Here is a 9,379-nt window from a genome sequence, read left to right as displayed (position 1 = left end):
CAGTCCTTAGCTAAGAAGCCATGCCCATCGAGTAGCTAGCACAGTGGATGGACAGCTACACAGTTTGTAGGTAAACCTTCAGTGTATTCTGTGCACTTCCTTGTGGTATAAGAATCTGTGATATGCCTCTAATAGCCTTTGAGGATTTGTTATCATATGCATCTCATTTACATGTCATAACACCCTAAGTGCTTTATTATTTCTATTTCTTCCACACTGTCTCACTCTGTAGCCCTGACATTCCTAGGACTCACTACACACACCAGGCTGGCCTCAAACTCCCAGATATCTATCTGCCTCTGCCTCTGCCTCTCAAATGCTGAGTTTATAGGCGTGTACCACTATGTTGTTCATTTCTATTTTAAATAGCTGTTATCTTTTCAAGAGATTAAAAAGTAAGGAAAAATATTTTATAGTTCATCTAAATGTATCACCTTTATCCCTTTATATTGATTCAAATTTCTACCGACTTTAATTTCTCTCTTGCCTAAAGAACTCCAGTGGGTCTCCTTTTTTGACTCCAAGTATCCCACCTTCATTTGAAAAATTATCATTTGCTCTGGGTGGCATCATCCAGCACTAGGGAGGCAGAGGCAGGAGGATCTCTGGATTTGAGGCCAATCAGGTCTACAAAACGAGTTCCAGGACAGTCAGGGCTACACAGAGAAACTCTGTCTTGAAAAAAAAAAGAAGAAAAGAAAAAGGAGGAGGAGTGAGGGAGGGATAGATGGATTGATAGAAATCGTTTCTGGGGAAAGAAAAACAACAAAAAACTCTGGGCTGGCCTTTTCTTTTGCCTTGCATAGACTCTGCAGGAAACAAGCCTGAACTGTTTTCTTCTTCTATATCAAGACTTCAGGCTTTGCAAGCCATGTGGTCTTTGTGGCAACTACTCAGCTTAGTCATTAAGTCATAGCTTAGCACATACAGAAATAGCTGTGCGCGTGGCTGCGTCTCAACAAAGCCTCATTGGGAGAATGGGCGACAGCACAGGTTTGACCCATCTGCCCCAGCTGGTCGGTGCTGCTCTGGTCCTGTAATGTGGACTTATCTGGCTGCTTCTGCGTGTTCTTCTTTACTTTGGTTTTTGTATTTGTTTGATTATAATGTGCTTTGACATAGTTTTCTTTATTCAATCTACATTTAACTGAGCTTCAAATTTGGGGAATTTTTAGTTATTATTTCTTTAAATATTTCTTATCCATAGTTCTTCTGAAACTTTAGTTTCATGTATATTAAATTATTTATTATATACAAAAATAATTTTTGCTCTAATTCCTTTTTCATCTTTCCATCTTTAGGTTTTCTGATCTTGTTTTTCTGTATTCTATGTCTTGCTCTCATTTCTACCTATAAAATGTTAAATTTTTATTCATTTTAAAATGGTATCTTCGGGACTCTGACAATTTGAAGATTCCCCTTGAACATTAGACCTTTATAGTTATTTGGTTGTACATTTGTATTACAACACATGTTAAAATTATCTGCTTTCTGCAGTAAATTCTAAACAGGTTTCACAATATCAATCTTCAGTATCAGCAACACAGTAACAGAATACAGTTTCTGAGGTTTTGTAGCTTGTTTTGTACTTTCCACTAAAGAAATGTGGGGGTCTCTGGTGTAAGGGCAAGAAGGAAATCCGGTTCAACATGACTCAGTAGCCAGAGTTGGGTCAAACTTCTAGTCTGACCCCAAGAAGTTTATGAAAAACATGTTTAAGTACAGTACAATTTTGAAAAACTTTCCTGGTGTAACACAAGCACTTATGCACAAGAGGCGCAATTGCACCACACACGTCATTTCTTGCATGAAGATCTTCTAGAGATAGGATACATGAGTTATCTTAAGAGCCTAAGGGAGGATCTAGTGTGGTCTTCGTCATACAGGTAGTGCAGAGGTCATCTGGGATATTAGCCACCTCTGGTCCTGGTTGTGGGAGCGTGGAGGAGCCCTGGCCAAACGCAAAGGTCATCTAGACTATTCGGTATCTCCCATCCTGCTTATGGGAGCTGGGTATGGCCTGGCCCCACAGATGGACTAGGATAGTCCATTCCCAGGTTTCTGGGTGGAAGGTGATATTTTTCTCTTGTTGAAAAGACTGTTCTGGTCTCCTTGAAGCTCATCTGTGAGGGCAAGGATCTTTGTGCTCCCAACAGAGAAAGGCAAAGTTCTGTGTTCAAACTACACTTGAAATAAATCTAGTTATGTTGGCAATTTCATACACAGTTAGGTTTATTTATCTCATTGATTTCTAGTTTCTGATTATTCTTTGTTCTTTTTGGCTTAATTTACTTGCTGAATATATAAAATGATTATAGAGTAAAAAATACACTGGGATGTTTGTTCAGAACTATCTCCCTTCCGTTCCTCATTCTTTGTCCGCATCTCTCCCTCCCCTATCCCCAATATCTAACCCGTTTGTTCGTTTCTGGAATAGCCTTTAAAGTGCTTCATTTTACACAAAAGCAGCTTCCATGTATACCCTCTCATGCACTCAGATTCACACAATCTATTCTGGCAATCGTCCTCTTAGCAGCATGGCTCCACAGTATCCCGATATATGCCAGACTTTGTTTACCTACTCGGCTCCTCCATGGTTGATAGTTATCTGAGCTGTTTAGAAACTTTGCCCTTAAAAAAGGCCACAAGAACTGTCTGCATGTACATTTTTTCAATTTTGCACAGATACGTTTTCAGTATAGACTTTCAGCAGAGATCTCTGGAATATGCGATTGCTGGGTTAAGGGATGAGGCCATTCACTAGTAATTCTGTGGCACAGTACCAGAAACCCCTGCTTGGGAGCTTTATCATTTGTAATTCTCACCAGTAACCATATATATATATATATATATATATATATATATATATATATATACATATATATATATACATATACATATATATACATATATATAGTTATAACTATGTTACTGGCAACACTAGTTTTGGCAACACTAAAAGAAATGATATGTCAAAGCAATATAATTCTACTTTCTGTTTTGAATGAATTGAGTATGTTTTAATACTTTAAAATCAAATTGCATGAATTTTTGACTATTTTAAAGGTCAATTACATGACTTTTAAAATTATTTGTGTCTTAGTTAATTTTTCAACTGCATTTGTTTGTCTGTTTCCAGGAGCTCCCTGGGCATTAGAGAAATTACCTTTTCCCTGTGGCGTCTGGTGCAAATACTACGCTCAATGGACCATTTACCCTTTGGCCTTGTTAACATTACTCAGGTCATACACATTGCAAAATTATGTCATAGAACTTAGCAGTCTTCTATTGATTTTGGACTTAAAGTTATGGAATTGCTTTACTCACTACCCCTGTGGATCAATTACAGAGATCTAGTCCCATTTTCTTGAAAGAATGGAGGACTTGCATTCTTGTGACACTGTTTTAACTGACTGAGGTGGGTTTTAGTTTGCACATAATAATGGATTCTACTTTACCTTCCCCCACTCCCCAGGAAAGTTGTTGGGAGCACAGAGGTCCATGGGCTCACAGATAGTCCTAGGGAAACCAGGACTGGAAACACAGTTGGTTGCTTTTAAAGAAAAAGATGTATAACCTGTTTTTCCACCCAGATGGCTGGGAATGGAGGTGGCTAAGAGCCTGGTGATCTGTGCAATCTGATGGACCAGGCCATATCAAGCCCCCCAAAAAACAGGGACCAGGGGTTCCCCCACATGCCCACAGTCAGGACCAGAGATACCCAATAGTCTGAGTGACCTTTTACATTATCTATATGGCCAGGGGCTCCCCCAAGCTTCCACAACCAGGACCAAAGCCCTGGTGACCACTCACTTACTTGTGTGACTGAGAGAACACCAGATCCTCCCCCAGGCTCTTAAGATAGATAACACAGGCATCCTACCCCATCATCAGGCAAGAAGGTGTAATTATCCTCCTGTGCACAGGGGATTGTTAAACCAGGAAAGTTTTTCCACATTGTACTGTACTTAAACATGCTCACAATAATCTCCTTGTGGTCAGACTCTAAAAGTTTGAACCAACACTGGCTACTGATTCATGTCGAACCAGATTTCCTCCTTGCCTCTCACAGATCATGGATCTTTACTCTGATGTCCCCAATGGACTGAGACATCCAAAAAGAATTTATTGTTTAAGTTTTTCATGTTCTTTATCTTTATTGAATAGTAAATTTGTACATTTTTTGATTGATATCTGAACCTTTTTTTTTTTTTTACTCTGCCAGTGTATCTGTCCATATGAACCAATTCTATACCTGTAACCGGAGACTGCTCTTTAGTTTCCTGGCTGCTCAGACCCAGATAATCCCGCAGAAACCATGTAATTACAACATTGTTTGGCCAATGACTCTAGCATATTCCTAGCTAGATCTTACATCTTATATTAACCCATTTCTATCAATCTGTGTATCACCACGAAGCTGTGGCCTATTGGTAAGGTTCCAGGTCCTTCTTTGGCAGCTACATGGCGTCTCCTTGACTCTACCTACTTTCTCTCTATATCTCTGTTCAAATTTCCCGCTTGGTTTTGCTCTGCTAAGCCATTGGCCAGAACAGCTTTATTTATTAACCAATGGTAATAAAACATATTCATAGTTTACAGAGGGGAATCCCACATCATATAACAGCTTAATTATGATGACTTAGCATATTTTTGGCAAGCCAGGCCCCTTCTCATTGCTTTTTCCCCCCAGTGTTTTTCTGAATATTCCCATTTATTTTCTTATGTGACCTTAAGAGTTAATTTATGTAACTAAAAATCAAGATGAAAATCAAATACAATTTCCAGAAATCTATTTGGAGTTAGAATCTATTTTTATTAACATCATGTGTGTGCTTTATTTATTTATGTCCACCGTGATATCTGCAGAGAACATTAAAAACATTTATTCATAGATTTTGCACATTTTTTTAACATTGTATCTAGGGATTTTGTAATTGTAGCTTCTTTGGAAAATTGTATTCTGATGCCCACTCCCACATTATCTTCTAACTGGACCTTCCTTGTACAAGAAGCCTGTTGACCCCGTTTATGACTTTCATAATTACTTCTGCTCTGGGCCATCTTGTCTTTTGCAGCACTTTTTCACTGGGTTTTTTTTTTTTTTTTGGTTTTTGTTTTGTTTTGTTTTTGTCCCTTTCTAGATATATCATCCAATCAAATTCTTACAAGTCCAATTGATCTCTTCTGTAAAAACACAGTTTTGAGCAAGTGGCAAGTGTGGTGGTGTGCACTTGTAATCCTAGTAAAAGCAAGTGGGCTGATCCGAGTGTGAGACCCTCCTGGTCCATACAGCATGTTCCAGGCCAGCTAGAAGTACACAGCAAGGACCTTGTCTCCAACAAGCAAACAAATCCACAGCAAGCCCCTCCAAAGTGTGTGAAGTGTCACACAGAAGGTTGGCACATTTGTCTTCCTTTAGAGCTTAGAAGAGCCTTTTGCATTTCCACATGGTTACAGTAAGATACAGCAAGCGAAATGAATTGTGATGTTATGAGCAAATGCCTTTAATCTTCTTTTGAAGATCATCTTAGTAGAAACACATTCTGAAGTTTTCAAATGCTTATTCATCTGTGGAGATAAATAGCAAGGCTTTTTATATATAATAATTATATTAATGAACTTCCTAACATTGACCTATCTTTTCATTCCTGAAACAATTATATTTTGTGCTTTGATTTTATTTCCTAATATTTAGCTTTTTTGCTTTCTCTGTAGTTTTCTCTCTTGTATTATTTTGTATTTTAGTGGTAATGTAATATTTATATTTAATTGGAAATGTTAAAATTTTCCATTTCTTTGCTTTGAAATGGGTTTGGGATAAAAAGGTTTTGCAGCTCCATTTTCAACCACTTTGGTAACTTTTAAGAAAAATTTTTATACCATGTATACTATACTGTATTTTCAGTCACTTCATTAAGGTGACAGAACTCAGCTAGGCATAGTAGCACCCGCTTTTAGTCCCAGCAATTGAGAAGCAGAGGCAGGCAGATCTGTGTGAGTTACAGACCAGCTTGGTCTACATATTATTTGTTGCAGGGAGGGCCGCTTGTTCATCCTGGTCACCCAGAACTGAAATAATCACACAGAAACTGTATTAATTAAATCACTGCTTGGCCCATTAGCTCTAGCTTCCTATTAGCTAACTCTTACATATTAATTTAACCCATTTCTATTAATCTGTGTACTGCCATGAGGCTGTGGTTTACCGGGTAAAATTCCGAGCATTTGTCTCCAGAGGCTCCATGGCTTCTCTCCCTCCACCTTCCTTCTCCCAGCATTTAGTCCAGTTTTCCCCACCTACCTAAGTTCTGCCCTATCAACAGGCCAAGGCAGTTTCTTTATTCATTAACCAGCAAAAGTAACACAGAGACAGAAGGACCTTCCACACCACATATTGAGTTCCAGGACAGCCACAGATACATAGTGAGACCCTGTTTTGAAAACACATACGTGCACACACACGCACACACTATGACAGAACTCTATTTAGCTCTTAAAGGATGTTGATTTTGCTTTTTCCTGGGGGAGGAGAAAAATCTCCCACTTTTCTTAATCGGTTCTTGTAATTTTTCAAAACTTTTCTCATTTATTATCCCCTCAAAAGGTCTTCACTGAAACCCCAAGTGGTGCCATGCCCTTCCCTGGGTGTAATCAAACAGTGTTCATTCTCACGCAACTCTGTCTCATTAATTAAGACATTAACCACACAACAGCTTCCAGTGGGCATGTATCTTGATAAGACTCCCAGGCCACCTTCGTTTCTGAATTGTTGATGCCAAGGATTGTGTTTGACATGTAGTAGGAGCCTCAATAAGTAGTTGATAAGTCTACCTTGAAACAGACTGTTTTGGCCTATCAAGATGGTCTCAACTCATCTTTCCCCTGTCATAGCTTTTTAAGTGGCTCCTTAATTCATGCGTGAGCACCCAGGGGTCTGGGAGTCAGGGGAAGAAAGAGCTATGTTCGGCTCTTACCTGTTGTGGGATGTCCTTCTGCATATGTGTTGCTTTTACTGGTTGATGAGTAAAGCTGTTTTGGCCAATAGCTTAGCACATTCCTACCTAGCTCTTATATCTTAAATTAACCCATTTCTATTCATCTATGCATTGCCACTAGGCTGTGACCTACTGGTAAGGTTCCAGTGTCTGTCTCCTTGGCAGCTACATAGCGTCTCTCTGACTGCCTACTCTCTCTATATATTTCTGTTCAGATTTCCCACTTGGCTTTACTCTACTAAGTCATTGGCCAAAACCGCTTTATTCATAAACCAATAAAACAGCACATATACAGAAGGACATCCCACATCATCATCCACCTTAAGCTTACAACCCCTACTAATTCTGACATTAAATTATATCAAATTTTCACACATCTCTGTGGCAGCCACCTTCCACTCCCATCATTTTTGCCTAGATCACTTAGACTCCTGTTTTCAATTCTTTGATCCTTACCCTGCCCCTGTGTAAAATTATTTCTCAGAAAGACAGGGTGACCCTTTAAAAATGCAGGCATAGTGATTTACTTGTGTAAAATGTAGTAGTGGGTTCTGTTGTGGAATATTATTTTTACTGGACAAAGATTTGTTACATTTGTTTAATTATGAAAAGATGTGTTGCTGTTTCACCTTGCCTGATTGATTTATAAAAAGCAGAACAGCCACTAGGCAGAGAAAATAAAGTCGGGGCTGGCAGACAGAAAAAAATACACAGGAGAAGAAAAAGGAGAAGAAAGAATGAGAAGAGAGGGAGATGCCCAGGGCCAGCCAGGCAGTCAGCCAACTAGACACAAGAAGCAGTGAAAGCAAGTTATACAGAAGGAGGAAAGGTAAAAAGCCCCGAAGCAAAGAGTAGATAAAGAGAGACAGGTTAATTTAAGATAAAAGAGCTAGCCAGAAAAGAGCCAAGCTAGGCTGAGAATTCAAAACTATTAAGAAGTCTCCCATGTCGTGATATGGGAGCTGGTTGGTTGCCCAAAAGAAAAAGTGTGGTACAGGGCCCCCGTTTTCTAGAGACACAATTTAGAAGCCCCAACATGTCACCCAACACTCCACTTGTTCTGGAGTCCCCCCATTGTTCTTAGCCTCAGTTTGTGTCCTCAGCTTCCCATTCTGGCCTCATTCTCTCCTGCTAGCTTCCTAGGCTCCTTGCCTCTCCAAGGCTTGGCACTCTCTGGTGCTTCGTTTGCTTCAGCATCTCTCCTTCACCTTTCTCACCTTTAACCTGTTTTTCCTGCCCCTCTTCTAGATCTGCACTAGGGAAACTGGCTTGACCTCCCATTCTTCATTGAATGGTCCTATTACTCTTCAATTTTCTGTCTTAATCCACCATGCAGTGTAACAAAATACAATGTGCTGGGCCATTTTGTTGTTGTTTTGATTTTTGAGACAGGGTTTCTCAGTAGCTATGGAGCCTATCTTGTTCTATAGACCAGGCTGGCCTCGAACTCACAGAGATTCAGTGCTGGGAACTAAAGGCATGTGCCACAACTGCCTGGCAAGTGCTGGGACATTGATAAATAACCAGTTTACTCCTCACACTCATGGACATCTGAAGTTCAAGATCAAGATGCTGATTCATGTGTGGTGAGAGCTACTTTCTCGTACGTCATCATTCCTTCACTTTAATCTTACCGAAGGAAGAAGGATCTCTCTGGCTCTCTTTTGTAAGGACATTAGCCACATTCGTGAGCAATCACTTTCCAGAGGTCTCATCCCCTCATACTATCATCCTAGAGGCTAAAATCTCAGTACATGCATCTTAAAAAGATGCATTTAGTTATTACACCTTTTCTTTATGGAGAATATCACTATTGTGATTATTTAGGTATTTGAATGATTTTGGTAATATTTATTTTTCACATGGAACTGTAATGTCCCTGGAGTCAGGAGTTGTGTTTATCTTGTTCTTGGTGGTATCTTCAGTATCTCTCTAGTTAACAGTCATAGTAATAGCATTTAATATGTATCGGTTGAATGGATGGAAGGACAAACAAATGAATCCATCAAAAAACCAAGTAGTCAGCAAGTCAAGGAATGCACTAATTACTGAACTCTGGGAAAGCAGCCTGAAAGGACAAATGCTCTCTTTGCCCTGCAGGGGGAGACTTATTTCTATCAGAATCGGCATGAACTGCACTGAACAGAAAACTGAGACAGAACCTCGTTCACTTCTCAAGCCCCTAGAACCGATTCCAGACAATCTGTTTGCTTCCTTTCTAAGACACCCCATGCCAGAGGTTCTCAACCTGTGGGCCACGACCCCTTCCCAGGGCTTGCCTAAAACCATCAGAAAACACAGATATTTGCATTACAATTCATAATAGCAAAATTAGAGTTAGAGTTATGAACTAGCAACAAAATAACTTTATGGTGGGGAGG

This window comes from Microtus oregoni, unplaced genomic scaffold, assembly GCF_018167655.1.
Source record: "Microtus oregoni isolate MIOR12 unplaced genomic scaffold, Mior012 000077F_ref0000221, whole genome shotgun sequence".
Classification (NCBI taxonomy): domain Eukaryota; kingdom Metazoa; phylum Chordata; class Mammalia; order Rodentia; family Cricetidae; genus Microtus; species Microtus oregoni.
This window is presented reverse-complemented; position numbering follows the sequence as displayed.